Raw genomic sequence first — 18,371 nt, forward strand, 5'->3', positions numbered from 1 at the left:
GTGAAGCTTACTTAAAAAAAAAAAAAAACAGGGGCGCCTGGGTGGCTTAGTCAGTTACGCATCCGACTTTCGCTTAGGTCATGATCTCGCCGTTCGTGGGTTTGAGCCCCGCATCAGGCTCTGTGCTGACTGCCAGCTCGGAGCCTGGAGCCTGTTTCAGTCTGTGACTACCTCTCTCTCTGACCCTCCCCTGCTCATGCTGTCTCTCTCTCTCTCTCTCTCTCTCTCCTAGAAATAAATAAAACATTTAAAAAACAAAAACAAAAACAGGGGCGCCTGGGTGACCCAGTCAGTTGGGTGTCCAACTCTTGATTTTGGCTCAGGTCATGATCCCAGAGTTAGGGGATCATGCCCCACATCGGGTTCCACGCTGAGTGTGAAGCCTGCTTATGACTCTCTCCCCCTGCCCTGCCCCTCTCCCCAGCTCCTGCACTCTCTCTAAGACAAACACAAAGGAGCACAAGACTGCAAACATTTGTCAAAATTCAAAGATTTGTACACTACTAGAAAAGGATGAATTTTACTAAGTGCAAGTTACATCTCATCTCAATAAACTCTAAAAAAAAAAAAAAGCATTCTCAATGTGAATAACAAAAAACTACTACTAACCTAGTTTCTACAATGAAAAGGGGAAAAAAAAAACGACCTTACCTCTCTGGTGTATCTTGGGGAGATCACTCCAGGACCCATTCTTCCTTCCTAGTACCTCCCTTCTACCTCCATATCTCACTGCTAAAATTAACTTATCTTTTCTAATGTCCCTTTCATTTTATAATCTATCCTTCTTTAATCCCCTCTTCCTTCTCCTAACACTCAATTTTTAAAGCAGTTTCAACTTTGCTTCTATCTATAGCTTTAAAATTCATAAGATATAGAAACGAGACGGATCCCTCTGCTTTAACTTCCTATCAAAAATAACTGACTTCTGGGGCGCCTGGGTGGCTTAGTCGGTTAAGCGTCCGACTTTCGCTTAGGTCATGATCTCACGGTTCGTGGGTTCAAGCCCCGCGTTGGGCTCTGTGCTGACTGCCAGCTCGGAGCCTGGAGCCTGTTTCAGTCTGTGACTCCCTCTCTCTCTGACCCTCCCCTGCTCATAGTGTCTCTCTCTCTCTCTCCCCCTAGAAATAAAATAAATAAATAAATAAATAAATAAACTGACTTTTTCAAAAAACTAATTTAATGTTTTATTTTTATTTCTGAGAGAGAGAGAGAGAGAGAGAGAGACAGCGTGAGCAGGGGAGGGTCAGAGAGAGAGGGAGATACAGAATCTGAAGCAGGCTCCAGGCTCTGAGCTAGCTGTCAGCACAGAGCCTGACGTGGACCTCGAACCCACAAACCATGAGATCATGACCTGGGCCGAAACTGGACGCTTAAATGACTGAGCCACCCAGGCGCCCCAAAACTAACTGACTTTTTACATGATTTTGAAAAAGCTTTCACCATCAAGTACAGTGATGTGGATATCTTCACCTAGTAAAACACTGTGACTTGAACCACTAAAATATCAGTTTGAATCTAAGATACAGTACAATATTAAAATCATTACCTGTTAGTCTGTCAGTTACAAAGAAACTTAAAATAGAGTCAACTTTTATATCATTTATTTTGAATAATGTTTACTATCACACTAGAAAAATGTGACAGAATGTCTAATGTAGAAAAGAGGTGCTAAAACATTGCCAGAGGTGAAAACTGACCTTAACATCTTCCTAAAAGGCAGTAGAAATAAAAATATGGAAAAAGAAAGGCACATTTCACAAGATTATTTCAGTAATATCTTGTCCCATAGGAAACAAACAGCAAATTAGTCTTATTTTAAAACATGTATGCCCTTTATAGAAAAATTAATAGTCAAGATATTATGAAATTTGTTTCATTTGATTTCAAAAATAACATATCCACCATAGTCAGTTATTTTTATAAGCTGCATCTATTTTGACCTAGAAAACCTTCCAATAATTTATAAGGACCTATAATTCTTAAAAGAAGCCATCAAAAAGACATTTCAGAAAACATATTAAACCAGTAAGAAGAAAAACTGCTTGCTGACGCACAAGTACAAAAAGCTTAAGTACACAGTGGTATTCAGAGAACTAAAACCTAATGAAGTCTAGCTCTCAAACAGCCTTAGTGAAGTACAGAAGTAGAGGGGCACCTGAGTGGCTCAGTCAGTTAAGCAACCAACTTCAGTTCAGGTCATGATCTCATGGTTTGGAATTTCGAGCCCAGCCTTGGGCTCTGTGCTAACAGCTCAGAGCCTGGAGCCTGCTTCAGATTCTGTGTCTCCTGGTCTCTCTCTCTCTCTCTCTCTCTCTCAAAAATTAACAAACATTAAAAAAATTTTAGTGGCTCCTGGGTGGCTCAGTCAGTTAAGCGTACGACTTTGGCTCAGGTCATGATCTCATGGCTTGCGGATTCGAGCCCCGCGATGGGCTCTGTACTGACAGCTCACAGCCTGAAGCCTGCTTCAGAATCTGTGTCCATCTCTCACTCTGCCCCTCACCCACTCATGCTATGTCTCTCTCTTAAGAATAACAAAAAAAATTTTTTTAATAAAATACAGAAGCATATACGGCAACTGCAAATACTGAGTAGTCTCCTTTGTACAAGGCCACTTAGCCATGTTCTGAAACCACCACTCAAGTGAAAGAGCTATGTATCAAAGCATAGGTGTTAAAAATTCTGTACTCATCTGCTATCCAGTAATGTAAGAATGAAGCCTCAATCCACTTGGAAGAGGAACATGGAGGTGGTAATGGTTCTTGTGTACGCAACCAGTAGCCACACGACCCAGCTGAATTGAAAACTAGATCCTGCTCTCTCCAATCACTTGTAGCAGGGACTAACTAGAAGGGACAATGTTTAGATCCCATTCTCCATTAATAATAGCAAAGCAACAGAACAGAACTTGGTGTATGAGTTCCTGAAGGTATTGTCAGAGGGGGATAAGAGTTCTTTTGGTTGGGCTAGAAGGTAAATACTCATTTCCATAATATTCTGAATAAAATGAGAGGGAATGAACTCAAACCCACGTATTATGGGGAAAAGTTGCCTTCTTATTTACTGGAAAAGGGTACCTTAGCAGAGTGGGAAGATGTAAACCATCCTCTCTCTCCCTTAAAAGTGACACCTTGGCTCTGAACGTAATGTGAAGGATCTCAGATAAATGAAAGCTCTCTTTCCATTTTCTAACCAAATGTATGGGTGTAGATCTAAAGCATATGCTTAAAAAGATGATTATCTTATTCAAAGAGAAAAACACAAAGGTATAACTTTCAAGGTTCAATAGTATGCCAACAGAATTTAAGGAAACTGGCACCAGAATCAAACTTTTAGCATTCATTTGCTGGTTTGAACTCTGTACCCACTACTTTAGAAGGCAATTTCCCCCCTGTCCTCTCAAACAGCTAACAACCATTTTAATATTAACTACTATTACAAGTTGTTTCCTGGTTTTGACTCTCTACTGCTAAAGTTTAATAATTTGATGCGCCACAATAAATATAACTACCATTGTGCTACAATAAATATTGCTCTCATTTGTAAACAAGGTTTGTGTGAAATTATGCAACCTAATTATATATAAGGTTGAATTTCCTGGCTCCCAGGAAACTCTGGTTTCTGACCATCTCTTAATACTCATGAATTGTCCTCAAAATACAAGATCCTGATAGCCACCATCCCCATCCTTCCAACAAACCTTTCTCAGATCATTTCTAAACTTAATCTATAAAGTATAAGTAAACTAGATGTCAATATTAATAAGCTAGTGAGTAATATATATGTACATTTTATAAATAAATTTATATATTTTTACTTAAAGGAGCCAAAAAGCATTGTTATTCAGATTGTATCAAAAACCCAGAAAAAAAAAATCACATACAATCATTTACATCCAAGGGCCCTAAATAATTGTGGGGGGAAGGAAGAAAAGAAAATTACCTCTTACCCATTAGAAACAAATAGGATTATAAAAGCAGAGCCAATTCTGTACTCCAATTTGGGTCTGTAGGTTTTCACCTTAGTATTCTATCCAAAGACTACCTCCTCTATTTTGACTCCAAAAAGGTGCTAAATAAAACTATTACTCCAAAGAAGTAAAAATACCACACACATCTTATTTGTTCTTAGTATATGTGCTGCCAAAGCGAGAACTTATTTGTTCTTATAAGTAGAAATCCAAGAAAGTTAAATGGATTGCCCAGGTAGGCAAAGATTTCTTACATGCGACAACAAAAGTACCACCCATAACAGAAAAAATTGAAAACTTAGGTCTCATCAAAATTATGAACTTCTACTTTTCAAAAGACACTATTAAGATAATGAAAAGATAAGCAAAAGCTGGGAGAAAATATTTGTAAAATACATATCTGATAGAGGAAATATCCAAAATTTACAAAAAAAACTCTTAAAACTCAGTAACAATCCAATAAAAATGGACTGTCCAAAGTCAAAACAAAAGATGTGGCCCAAACCAGACATCTCTAGCTTTGTTCAGTGTTAATTTCATGATTTAAAACCATGGTTTGAGGGTGCCTGGGTGGCTCAGTCTGTTACATGACTGACTCTTGATTTTGACTACTGATTTTGGCTCAGGTCATGATCTCACAGTTCATGAGACTGAGCCCTGCGTTGTCAGCATGTAGCCTACTTGGGGTTCTCTTTTTCCCTGTTTCTCTCCCTCTATCTCTCAGAATTAAAAAAAAAAACATTTAAAAAATAAATAATAAAACCATGGTTCTTTAAAGGAAGCAAAAAAGGTAACAGGAAAATAAAATATATTTATGTCATTGCTATACTTGAACTTACTCAGTTTTGTCCTTTTGAAAATTAAGATATATATCAAGTCTAGGATCACTCCTAACCCCACTTGTCTAAAACAAAAACAAAAACCCTAATAAATAGCAGTCTCAAAATAAGAAATCCCAAATCATTACACAACAAAAGTTAAGAAGTGAGAGGCGCCTGGCTGGCTCAGTTGATGGAGCATGCGACTCTTGACCTAGGTTGGGGTTGTGAGTTCGATCCCCGCATTGGGTGCAGAGATTACTTAAAATCTTTAAAAAAAAAGAATCACTGAGGGGCCCTTGGCTGGCTCAGTAAGTAGAGCAAGCAACTCTCAATCTTGGGACTGTGAGTTCAAACTCCATGTTGGGTATAGAGATTACTTTTTAAAAAGTGAATGAGATTGAAATGATTAAAACAAGAATTACAAAAAGTGAAACCCTTCTTTGGATACCTCAGGCTTACTTGTATTTTCTTAGGCAAACAGTAACAGTAAGCCTCTTAGAGAAGAATCAAATTTATCTTAATAAGATCCTATATTTTCCTTTGTTAAAATGAAAATTTTTTAAATGTTTATTTATTTTGACAGTGAAAGAGAGTGCGCACATCTGCATACATGTGAGTGGGGAAAGGGCAGAGGGAGAGAGAGAATCCCAAGCAGTGCCTGCTACACAAGGGGCTCAATCTCATGAATCGTGAGATCAAGACCTGAGATGAAACCAAGAGTCATGACACTTAACTGAATAAGCCACCCAGGTGCCCCTCTAAAATGAAATTTAAGTTACACAGGGACTTCTTTGCCTAAAAGCATAATCTTTTATAAATGTTTTACTCTATCAAGTATATTGTTAAAAGAGAATACAGAACTCCAAAACTAGAGAAAAATGTAATGAAGGCCTTGCCCCAATCAATCTTTACCTTTCCAGAAAACTCTACTTTTAACCTTTTATCATCAAACATTTACTAAGGTCCTATATACATTGGAGAGAATGATTCTAGTTGCTTTGCCAACAACAGGAAAGGAAGAGAAGAGCAGCAGACTCAGAAGCAGAAAAGATATGGACAGAAACCTACAAAATAATTAGGACACCAAAACCCAAACAATCCAATTAAAAAATGGGCAAAGGAGTTGAGCAGACATTTCTCAAAAAATATTCTAGCAGCTAATAAGTACATGAAAAGACACTCAAAATCATTAATCATTAGAGAAATGAAAATCAAAACTACAATGAGATACCGATTCACTCATTAGGATGATTATTAAAAAAAAAAAAACAGAATATAACAAGCATTGGTATGAGTGTCAAAAATGGGAACTCTTGTGCACTGCCAGTGGGAATGTAAAATGGTACAGCTGCTATGGAAAACAGTATGGTGGTTCCTCAAAAAATTAAACACAGAATTACAACATGATCCAGGAATTCCAATTCTGGGAATACACCTAAAAATACTGAAAGACCTAAACAGCACCCACATTCATAACATCATTATTCATAACAGCGAAAAGGTGAAAATAAGCTAAGTGTCCATCAACAGATGAATGGATAAACAAAATGTGGCACACACATAAAATGGAATATTAGCCTCAAAAAGGAATGAAATTCTGACACATGCTACCACATGAACCCTGAAGACATTATGCAAAGTGAAACAAGCTTAACATAAAGGACAATATTAATATTGTATGATTCCACTTACATGAGGTACCTAAAATAGTCAAATTCTATACAGAGACCAAAAAGTAGCACAGTGGTTACCAGGGGTTGAGGGAAGGAGAATGTGAGTTATTTTTTAAGGCACATTGAGTTTCAGTTTGGGATGATGATAAAAAAGTTCTCGGAGATGCACAATGGTAAAAGCTGCACAACAAAGTGAATTAACTTAATGTCACTAAACTGAACACTTAAAAATGGTTGGAGCCCCTGGGTGGCTCAATTGGATAAGCATCCAACTTTGGCTCAGATCATGACTTCATAGTTTGTGGGTTCAAGCCCCCTGTGAGGCTCTGTGCTAATAGCCTGGAGCATGCTTCAGATTCTGTGTCTCCTTCTCTCTCTCTGCCCCTCCCCAACTTGTGCTCCATCTCTCTCAAATAAATAAGTTAATAATTTTTTTTTTTTATCGATAAAATGGTCAGTTTTAGGTCATGTATATTTTACCACAGTAAGAAACAAACAAAAAAATAATCAGGGCAGATAAATTCATCATTTTCATTGTTAAAGATGAAAACATCAATTTATATGGTAAAATAAATTAACAGGGCTGACTGAACATAAGCACTTCTATTCCATTCTCTCCTAAAACACCAGCAAAACAAAATAAATAAAGTAAAAACTCTCAAGGACAAAGACAAAGGGCAAGGAGAGGACAGCAAATAAATGTCAGCAACATACTGACAAAGAAAAGCAGTAGTAACTAGGTTCTGCACGTTTCAATATACATACTGAATACAGTTTTCAATTAAGACTTGTAGTAAATATCTTTCCTCCAAAAAATTCAAGAACAGAAAAAGATAATCTGGGATTTCCTTTTGACTACTGCCTTTCTACAGAAACAAATGCAGCTAATCCCTCTCTTGTGTTCCTTACCTTCCCAGTTCCAAAGCAGATCTATAATTAAATGAACCACCTGGAAATCCCTTTCAATATTCAGAACAAATGAATTCCAAAAACTAGGTTAGACCATGCTTAAAAAAAAAATCCCTTCTCCATTAAACGAGATTTAGATTTAGCTCAAATCTATTGACCTTACTGCTGCATCTCTCTGATGGCAGCAACTTTTTGTACTTTTCAGAGGCTCAGTTCAGTAGTACTTTTATTCATCAACGAAAGAAATCTTGCTGCATTTCAAGTATTCTTAATGCTACGTCTAACATACTATTAGCTTATTTACCAAAAAGAATACTTAGAATAACTACATTTGGCATTTTAGCCAAGAATAAGGAATAACTTCTTTGCAATATGTCAAGAAAATTTTCATGAGAAACTATAAACAGGACAAAAGGTCTAGTGAAAATAAGATCCTAAAAATCACTCTCTGAAGTTATACAGAATAAACACATTCCACCTTTCTACAACATTTATCAGTTTCTTTAAACATTCTAAATCATGAATTAATTATCATGTCAAGTTCCTGCAGCAAAATTCTACATCTTTCCCATGAGTAAACTATTTGTCAGTGTTTCCAAAGTTTGGTAAATACAAAAATTCCATGTATAAAGTCTAATGAAACTTAATAGAGGTTAACTCAGATTGTCAGAAATCCAAAACCAGAAATGTGATGAGCAGCTAAACTACTTTGTTTCTTCTTTTTTCTATTCTACTTGTGCAAGCTGGGAAATCCTAAGACTATGTATGTGATCCGTCATTAAGAAGGGTGCTATGGCTGAGTGACAAAGCAAGATCCACAACATGAAAAAGGAGGAACAGTAGCATTATCTTCATGTATCCCAGTTTTTACAAAAGAATGAAGAGGGGAAAAGCTTTCACAATTGGCCCTCTTTATCTACTGCAGGGTCCCACTGTCACAGGGTAACCCATATATATGCTTCTGTCTCTTACACAAGCTTTTATCCCTTCCTTTTCATTCCCGCTCCCACCTACCTCCCTAGCCTGGTCTCCCTGCCTCCAGACCCTACAGCCCTAGTAAACACTGTAGACCTCAATATTACCTAATAAATCACCATAAAATACCACTTTATTCAGTCAGCCAACAGGACTTAAGGTTATACCAAAACAATCAGTCTGGTCTCTTAACTTTTCTAAGCTTTCTCCTATTACCACCCTCACATACAGCCTCTTCAGACTAACCTAACCTCCAATTAATCTATTCACCGTACTACCACCATCTGAAGTCCATTCCTGTCTCCATACCTTTGCCCGTTCTAAATCCCTCCTCTGCCTTAATAATTATTCTGCATACTTCTCATTCAGCCCTAGACTGCTCTGAGGTATTGCATGAACTGTTTTAAAACTGTATGTGGGTAAGGACTTTCTTCCCAGAAGGCAGGGAACATGGGTTATGATGCAAAAAGTCAAGCTCCAGAATAGAGGTTGCAAAGCGGCAACCCACAAGACAAATCCTACCCATAGTGGTGATTTGTTTGGCCCACAGTGTTTATATTATGATTTCAAAAGTTACCAACATTTAGGAAAAAAAAAGATTTCTCACAAAACCTAGATTCCCCAATTGTGTTTAGAATAAAAGTTAAGATATTCAGGCCACACTTGGTCCTATACTCCCCACTAGGTCAATAGTGAGCTGACAATGAATTACGCTTTTTTAACTGTTTATTTATTTATTTTGAGAGAGAGGAGAAAGAGAGAAGGTGTGCACATGAACAGAGGAGAGGCAGAGAGACAGGAAGAGAGAGAATCCTAAGTAGGCTCAGATCTGCCAGCACAGTCTAGAATCTGTTTCAGATTCTGTGTCTCCCCCTCTCTCTGCCCCTCTCCTGCTCACACTTTGTCTCTCTCTCTCAAAAATAAACAAACATTAAAAGAAAAAAAGTTGGACACTGAGACACCCCAGTACCTCATGAATTATGTATTTTTTATTGGTTAAAATGGTTGATTTTACCCTTTAACTTTTAAAACAGTAAGCCAAAGGAGCACCTAGGTGGCTCAGTTGGTTAAGCCTCCGACTTCAGCTCAGGTCATGATCTCCCTGTCAGTGAGTTTGAGCCTTTTTCTACTCTATTCCCCGCACTCCCCCCACCTCCCCCCCCAGCTCAGAGCCTGGAGGCCACTTCAGATACTGTGTCTCTCTCTTTTTCTGTCCCTCCCCTGCTTGCACTCTGTCTCTCTGTCTCTCAAAAATGAATAAATATTAAACAAACTTTTTAATAAAATAAAATTAAAATTAAAAAAATTAAAAAGTAAGCCAAAGCTACTTAACAGCTACCCCATTAGAGGAACATGAATTCCCTAGTTCACTTAATCCCAACCTGATCATTACTATTTTAAAATGTTCACTTAGCCCTTACAGGCATTTAAATTTACAATGCTCACCCTAGATAAGCTTACTTAATGAATTAATGAATTGTGACAATAATTTTAAGACAAGGTTGGTGGTAATGATGATAATAACAACAAAAACTAACACTTCACGTTTACTGTGAACCAACTATTGTTCAAGCAAAAATACATTATCTTATTTAATCCACACAACAACCTTATATAGTAATATGCTATTACTATTCTCAATTTACAGATGAGGAACTTGACCAAGATCATCCTCTCAGTGCATGGTAAAGCCAAAATTCAAAACCAGACAATCCAGTACGCACTGTTAACTCCTACAATATGATTCCTTTCGACTAGCATCCTCTCCTCTGTGACTAACTGAATCGATCCCCTGGAACAACAAATCAAGGCTAAATTTTAGATCCTACTCTCTCTCTGAATGAATGACTAAGGCAAAATCAAAGTCCACCTAAACATGCCATCCAGATGGCATTTGGACTTTTTCCTTATCTTAAAAGAAAAATTTCTCTGTCAGTGACAGAAAAAATGTCATATATCCAATAGAATAATATACATTTTCTCAGACAGCAAGTGTGTTATCAAACATTTCTGGAGTGCAGCAAGCTCAATATGCATATGTATTCTTAGACTAAAACCATGAAGTGCTGATACAGTACAAAACTTCCTGGGACAGAAGGGAAAATTAGGGTAAGCAGTTTCCAGATGTGAAAAAAGACTCGAACTTTCTTGAGGGCAGGGACTGCTTTTTTTTTTCATCATGAGTCTCTGCAATACATAGCAGAGAGCAGCACCTAGCACATATTCAATTATGATAAAGGAACCAATAAATCTATAAAGTTAGTACCTTAAATTGCAATGCAATGCAATCTTCATTATAGTATTTATCACCTTTTTCTTTTTTTTTTTTTATAATAATTACTGGTGAGCAAGTTTGTTTTCCTGACCAAAAAAACATAAAATCCTTGAGGCAGGGGTTTTATATTAAGTGCTCATTGAGACCTAGCACAACAAGGGCTCGGTGAATGCTTGTTCAATATTATAAACTTAACATTTCTATACTTAGGTTCCCTACAAGTCTCACTTTTTGCCAATGTTTAAAACAGAATTTAAGGACGCCTGCCTGGCTAGCTCAGTTGATAGAGCATGCATTGATCTCGGGATTGAAAATTTGAGCCCCACATTTCAAGCCCCACTTTGGATGCAGAGATAACTTAAAAATAAAATCTTTAAAAAATACAAAAATTAAAAAATTAAGCAGAACTTAAAATACAATGGTTTCTCATTTATAAAGCAATGGATATTATGAAGTCGTATTATAAGATATTTGGACCCCTGGGTGGCTTAGTAGGTTAAGCCTCTAAGTCATGATCAGGTCATGATCTCACAATCCTGGGATCTACAATCCCAGGCTCAGTGCTGGGCTGGGTGTGGAGCCTGCTTCAGGTTCTCTCTCTCTCCCTTTCTCTCTGCCCTCCTCTCATAAATAAATATTAAAAAACAAAACAAAAGACTGGGTGGGGTGCCTGGGTGGCTCAGTCTGTTAAGCTTCAGGTCATGATCCTTCAGGTCATGATCTCCTGGTAGGTGGTAGGTAGGTTCTGATGACAGCCCAGAGCTTGGAGCCTGCTTTGGATTCTGTCTCTCCCTGTCTCTTTCTCTCTCTCTGCCCCCTCCCTTGTTTGCTCTGTCTCTCCCTCAAAAAGAAATAAACACTAAAAAATAAAAAACAGGAGCACTTGGGTGGCTCAGTCAATTAAGTGTCCAACTTTGGCTCAGGTCATGATCTCATGGTTTGTGGGTTCAAGCCCCAAGTTGAGAGTCTGGAATCTGCTCTGGATTCTGTGTTTCCCTCTCTGCATCTCCCCCACTTGTGTTCTATGTGTAAATGTGTGTCTCTAAGATAAAATAAACATTTAAAAAAATTTAATAAAAATAAACTTAAAAGGTTTAAAAAAAACTTACATTTCTTTAAAAAAAAAAAGATATTTCTAAGGCCAATCTTATATTGTGATATCAACAAAGCCCTAAAAAATTAGTGAGCCAGCCCATGAAGCACAAAATATAATCAAGAGTGAGCTAAAAGAAAATTGAGAGACCATCATGTTCAATACCTTTAATAGACAAGTGAGGAAGCGGAGGCCCAGAGATTTAAGTGAATTGCCCAAGATTACAGAACTAAGTAACAAGCAACACCAAGGCTAGAACCCAGGTCTCCTGAACGTTGGCCTAGTTTTCTTTCCACAAAGAACTACTCTGTGAGCTCAGGATGCAGAGGATACTTTTGAAAATATTTTAAAGATACTTGGTATGGAGAATGATCTTTCCCAACACATAACATTTTGTGAGGTATTACATCACCATTAAAGAAATGAAAACTGCCTTGTTCCTTTCCTGTAGATAACACCATCTCCTCCTTCCCCACTTTTTTTTTTTTGCTCTATGTATTTTTGATTTTCATGTATTTCCTTTCATTATTTTTTGAGAATTCTTCTTACCATGTCTTGTTTATCTACTCTCCCTCCTACCCAGTTCCTTTCCTACTATTTCTCACAAAGTTCCCCATCTCCTTCCTTCTCTCCATAATTATAAAAAAGAACAGAGCAAACATACATTTTTAATAGCAATGGCCTGCAACACTATAAAAAGCAAATCATACTCTTGGTCTCTGTGCATTTATAGGACAATTAACAAAAATATAAACTAAACACAAAGGGTCACACAGAGGTATGAATAATAAACACTGATGTTTACGGTGAAGAAAGGAATCTAAGTATAGATAGACATTTACATGAAGAGAAGTAGTAATGATAAACAGCTGCAAGGTTAGAGTGAGGCAAGTGAAAGGGACGATTCTTTGTCCTATTCAGCATTCTCACCTACCAATCCATCAGTTCTACTTCATTCACTCCTTATTCTCTTCCTGATTGACTATTTTCATGCTCTACCTTTCTATTCCAATAGTTTTCCTTTTTTCTCTTCTGATCCTTTAAAGAGAATTTATCCTGTCCTCATGTTTGCCTTCTCAATATTACTCCCAACTTCTCCCACCTTGTAGACCCAGATAATGTCTTGTGTTGTAAATTCATTTTTTTCTAAAGCTTTAATTTGTATTATCTTGATCCTCACAACAATGTCAGAAAGGCAGGTAGGAATCAATACATCTATTTTACAAATACATAAACTGAGTCCAGGCAAGATTAAGTAACTTGTCAAAAGTCAGTCTGTCAGTGGCAAAGTCAAATCAGAACCCCAGACCTTTTCTTTCCAAGTCCTCTATTCTTTTTCCACTGCATTATGTTGCCTTCTTTTTACTTCTTATACTTTTTAACTATACACCTGCACATGTCTGGACAAGAATACACAGAATAAATGTTCATAAAACAGCAAATGTGGGAAAAGTATATGTCCAAGAAAAATAGAAAAACAGAGAAGTCAAGGTCGCCTGGTCAGCTCATTCTGTTAAATGTCCAACTCTTGATTTCTGCTCAGGTTATGATCCTCACATGGTCACGAGACCAAGCCCTACATCACACTTAGTGCAGAGCTTGGAGCAGGCCTGGGATTCTCTCTCTCCCTCACCCCTGCTCATTCTCTCTCTCTCACACACACATAAATAAACAAATAAACAAAACTTTTAAAAAAAAAGAAAACAAAAAAGTCAGAGGACCTAAAGTAAGAGCAAAGTGTGGCTCACAGGCTAATGCTTATAGAAGAGACTTGGTTTCAGATCCAAGTGGAAACTGTCTTATTTCTTCAACTTCCTTTTTCCCCATACCTCCATCTCCACAGCAGTTATATGATCAGAGCTCACCCTCTGCACCATTCCAGCCCCCCAATCTCTTTCATGGGCCTGTCACCATACCTGCAGTTCTCACCACTGGAGTCACTTCTTTGGGTTAAGGCGTTGTCTCCAGAAGGCCACTGTTAAATGCATGTTACCTGAGAGGGGAAGGAGGGTCCATTAACACATTATTCCTATGGTAAAACACATCAGATTAGCAATGACCTTGGAAATCTGACAACACAATGTCTTTTTAAGTTTCATGGAAAGAAAAGGGGTTACCTGGGCAGCTCAGTTGGTAAAGCATGTGATTCTTGATCTTGGGGTCATGCCCTATGTTGGGCACAGAGATTACTTTAAAAAAAATAATAAAATAAAAAGTTTCATGGAATAAATCATTTGGGGGGGAGGGATAGATAGTTTTTGATAGGGCAGGGTAAGGTGAGTCAGGGAGAAAAGGACTCAAACATACCATGGGGGCGATGACCACCTGGCTATGATGGCTACATGACAAAACGAGGATGGCAATATAAATATATACTCTAACTATTGGGGTCACTGTAAGGATGGTCCCTGCAACCTCAGAGGCTCCTAGGGATAGGAAAAGAAAAAGCACTTCAAGGATCAGAGTATAGCCAGTTCTGAAAAGAAGCAAGAGGTGAGGAGGTAGCAGTTTTCCAAGTACAGCACTGCTAGACAGAAGGAGGAACAGCTCTTAGTTAATGACTACTAGTTGTGAGGCTAGTTTCCAACCCAATATTTTTCGCTGAGGGCCGACCTACCAACCAGATAATACTGTAGTTCAATTCTGCAACCCCGCACTAATTTACATTGACTCAAAACTATATCATGTACAGTCACAAAAACCAACATGCCTTTACTAAGCACTTATTATGAGCCTAGAAATTGGCAAAATGCTGTTAACACTAAATAAACAAACAAACAAATAAATAACATTATATATTTGTGCCTTAACTCACATAAAGGAAACCAATCCTCAAAACCTAAAACTGAGAGAATGGTGAGGAACAAGGAAGTGAAAAAAACAAAAAACAAAAAACCACAAACAGGTGGCTACTTCCTATCAGTACTAACAACAATTGTCTTAAGCCAGACAAAATTTACAAAATTTAGTTCTAGGCCAAAGTTCCTCGTCAAACTCTTACCTAAACAGTCAAAAGGCACAAGCCAGAAATACCTTTTTTCTTTTGGTCTAATATCAAAAGCTCTTTAGCAGCAGACATTCATCTTGATAACACGGGAGAATAACAAACTAAGAGTTACAAAACTCAGTTCTACTTCTAGCTCTAATTCTTAACTACTTTTAGGTAAATTATTTAACTTGTTTAAGATTCTTTTTTAAGCAGAAAACTAATAGTTTGGACTAGTCTAAGGATGGCATATACCTGGCACACACAGCACCCACTAGATAACTGTGTCCACAGGAAACATCACGAATCAATCGTTAACTTACTTTCCCAGAGAATATATGACCAAAATCCTTCTCAATATAGGGCTCCTGGAGCTATTTCAAAGCTTAGTTGGTTCATAAACCAAAATATATCTGCTACCATGGACTAAATAATCTCTGCAATTTATTTGCTACCATGGACTAAATAATCTCTGCAATCTCTTCTAACTCTAAAATTCTAATACCAAGCTTCTGAGTAGGAGAGAAAAACACTTCAAACAACCTTAGTCAATAGTGTTGACAGTCATAAATGTCAGTATAATCTCCAAGCTCCCCTCCAATTGCACCCAATCTGGTTCTTTCTAATTTTCAAAAGTGCTAAGAACAATCCACTCTCATACCATCAATATATATAACCTGGCAATATTATTCAGATTTGCTAATAGGTTATTTTTGCAGATCAAGAGCTCTTTACCCAGTCTGGCCCTAAAAATTCCTCATCCAAAAATATGGCAACAATAATGCACTAGTAAGTAACTAAATCCAATCCCCTGATCATCCCCACAGCCTCTCTCCAACATCAAGCCTTTTCGCCTCTCACCTAGACTTCTGCAACAGCCATTTTCCATCCTTTTACTCTCATCACCAGAGCAACCTTTCTACAACACACACGTATTCAGATCACTTCCCCGTTTAAAATCTGAATCCACTGCTAACATAAAATTTGAGTTTTTTAGCATTATTCTTAGGATTTTTCACATAGTTACCTCCTTTTACCTTTCTGACCTCATGTCCCACAATGCTCTCCTTCCCCATTCCACTCCCTGCTCCCTGATCCCTTTTTCTCCTACAATCTTCTGCATTTACACACAGCACCATGTTTCCTGCTGGTCCTATCCCTCCCCTTCCCCACCCTTATCACGCTCCTACTCATCATCTAAGACCCAACAGGACCAGGGGCAGTTCCTGTGACCTCCTCTGGCCAACCAACCCCCATACAGGACTGGTCACTTCCTCTTCTGTATCAAAGCTTTTTGAGAATTCCTTGGTAGGTCCACAGTACTGTTTGCCTCAGTGGTTCCCAAGACCATCAGAATTGCCTGAAGCATGTTTTAAACATAAATTCTTCAGGGCCAAAAGCAGACCTACTAAATCAATCTCAGGAAAGGAGGCCCTGGAATTTCTACTTTTAAAAAGCTCCCTAATTATTCTAATAGGCAAATTTGGGAACTGGTTTGTTGGTCTCTTCCAATAGATGAAAAGACGTTTTTTTAAAAAGAATCTAGAAATTATTCCCTCTAGAATACTGTGAAAAAGTATTCTGCACTTTTTATTTCATATCCTTTCTAATTTGATTCATAAACTAAACATGAAACTTACATTCTCTTTTCAAAAAAGTAGTCGAATTTCCACCTTCATTTCTAAATCAAGAATGAAATAACTGTACCTCGAGTGCATCTATGAATACACAGTGCAGGCTCTCAGCGTATTGGCCATGAGAACTTTATTTCAGCTGAGAAATTCTAAACCGATTTTGACGGTGGAAATACACTGCCTTTATTACATGCTTCCTTAAAATCGAATTATATTAGGAATACATGCGGGAGACCCTCAATTAAGTGCAACGATAAGTGGCTGGCCCCAGTGCCTCATTAATTTTCAAAGAAAAAAATCCCACTCCTCTTTCCCAACCCTCACTCCCAAAAAGGTATACTGAAGCTGTAGAATTATGTATGGCAGAAAATGTAACAAGATTAAGATATGCATATAACCAAGAAAACAAGTTGAGTTGTTACTGGAGAATCTTGAATTTCGGGTGTTTTGCACGTTCACCTTGTTACATCTCTTAACTTTAGGCCCCATGTCTACCTTGAGCGCAAAGACCCTGTGTTTCTCTTTAAGTCGTGGCCCTGGGACTCTGTCTGAAAACTTGAGTTCCCCGCTTGGCTCCCAGTAAGTCACGTCCTTATCACGTTCCGACCTTTAGAATACGTTCACAGCTACTTTTTTCTTTTCTCAGCCAGAGAAAAGGACACTCAAGAGGGAGGGCAGTGACAGCTCCACGTCCGCAAAACTCGACGCCGGGAGGTGCCTGCGGGGCAGCAGGCGCCGAAAAGGGCGCCCGGGCCGGGACCACCACGATGGGGGACAATGGAGGGAGGAGGGGAGTGGAAGAAAGAGGAAGCAGCCGCTGTGCTGGGCCCGCCTCGCGACTGGGGGGCTCCAAAAAGTCTCGGGCAGCCCAGCCGAGTGGCAGGTGGGCCGGGCCGCCGCCCCTCACAGGGCCACGTCGGCCGGAGCGGCCGCTGCCGCCGTGCTCGCGCGTAGGCCGGGCCGCGGGAGGGTCGCCCCCGGGCGGGGCTGAGGGGCGCGGGGCCGGACCCTGCTGGCGCCCGCCAAGGCCCAGCCCTCTCACAACTCGACGTCGGCGAGGTGAGGGGCTCCCCAAGCCTCCGGCCACACAGTGGCTGCTCCGCGCCTCCGGCCAACCCACCCCTCAGCCACTAGCCCCAGCTCCCCGCGCCCCCCACGGGCACCGGCTGAGTGAGAAGAGGGAGCAGTCGGGGCTCTAGGGACCCCACGCGCGCACCGCACTCTTTCACCCCTGGTTCTCCTCGGACACTCACATGCGGGCTCCCCACTCTACCCAGAACTGCCCCCAGTCCGCCCGCGGGTGTTTACCGGGACTCGGGGCGGCGGCGACTCTTCAGTCCCTTGACTAAGATGGCAGCCGGTCCCGAGCCCCGACCACAGCGACTAGAGCGAGTTGGCGGCCAATGCGCAGGCGCCTCCGGCTCAGCAGGGCTGTGGACCACAGGCCCCAGAAGGCCTTGCGCACCAGAAGAGTTGGCTGGAGTTGCGGAGTGCAGCTAACTCGGAGTTTTCTCGCCCTTAGGTGGGAGGGACTCTGGGATTGCTCCCAGACGCTCTAGGCTTTTTTTTTTTTTTTTAAGCACCCTCCCTCCCCCAACCTCTAAAGATTATAGCTGTGGTTTTCAAACGCTAGTGTACAACAGGATCACCTGAAGGGCTTGCTGAAACCCCCAGAACACCCCCAGAGTTTCACTTTCAGCAGATGCGGGATGGGATCTAGTAACTTGCATTTCTGACTTTGGTGTGCTACTGTTGGGGGGATCACACTTTGAAAACCACTGCATTATAGTTTAGTTCTTAAGAAAGTACACTGGGGAGTTACATTGATTGGGTTTAAATCCTCCTTTTAACAGGGTGTCCGTAAGGTAAGGGAAGTGGTGCCAACGCGTCAGGTGTTCTAAGAACTGACCAACAAGCAATCTTTAAACCTTACAACAAATATTTGAAGAAAGTCCATTATCCCCACTTTACAGATGCATAAACCAAGTCACAAGCTGTATACCAACCCAGGCAGTCTGGCTTCAGAGTCCATCTT

The 18,371-nt window shown here is 39.6% G+C and overlaps 1 protein-coding gene across 3 annotated transcripts in view; it reads right to left on the reverse strand.

The window, feature by feature from the left end:
* Positions 1–17,729, reverse strand: part of ITCH (itchy E3 ubiquitin protein ligase) — a 139,836-nt gene extending 122,107 nt beyond the window's left edge. For 2 of the 3 annotated variants that reach the window (XM_039248704.1, XM_039248706.1), the window contains exons 1-2: positions 17,645–17,729; positions 13,633–13,709 (exon numbers count right to left, since the gene is read on the reverse strand). The gene's annotated coding sequence lies outside the window, so the exon portion shown is untranslated. Of the gene's footprint in view, positions 1–13,632; positions 13,710–17,589 lie in introns of all 3 variants that reach the window. The other variant, XM_039248705.1, reaches the window with a different exon arrangement.
* Between the last annotated feature and the right edge of the window lie 642 nt (positions 17,730–18,371).

Source organism: Hyaena hyaena, unplaced genomic scaffold (assembly GCF_003009895.1).
Source record: "Hyaena hyaena isolate Hyena2069 unplaced genomic scaffold, ASM300989v1 scaffold_315, whole genome shotgun sequence".
NCBI classification, from domain to species: domain Eukaryota; kingdom Metazoa; phylum Chordata; class Mammalia; order Carnivora; family Hyaenidae; genus Hyaena; species Hyaena hyaena.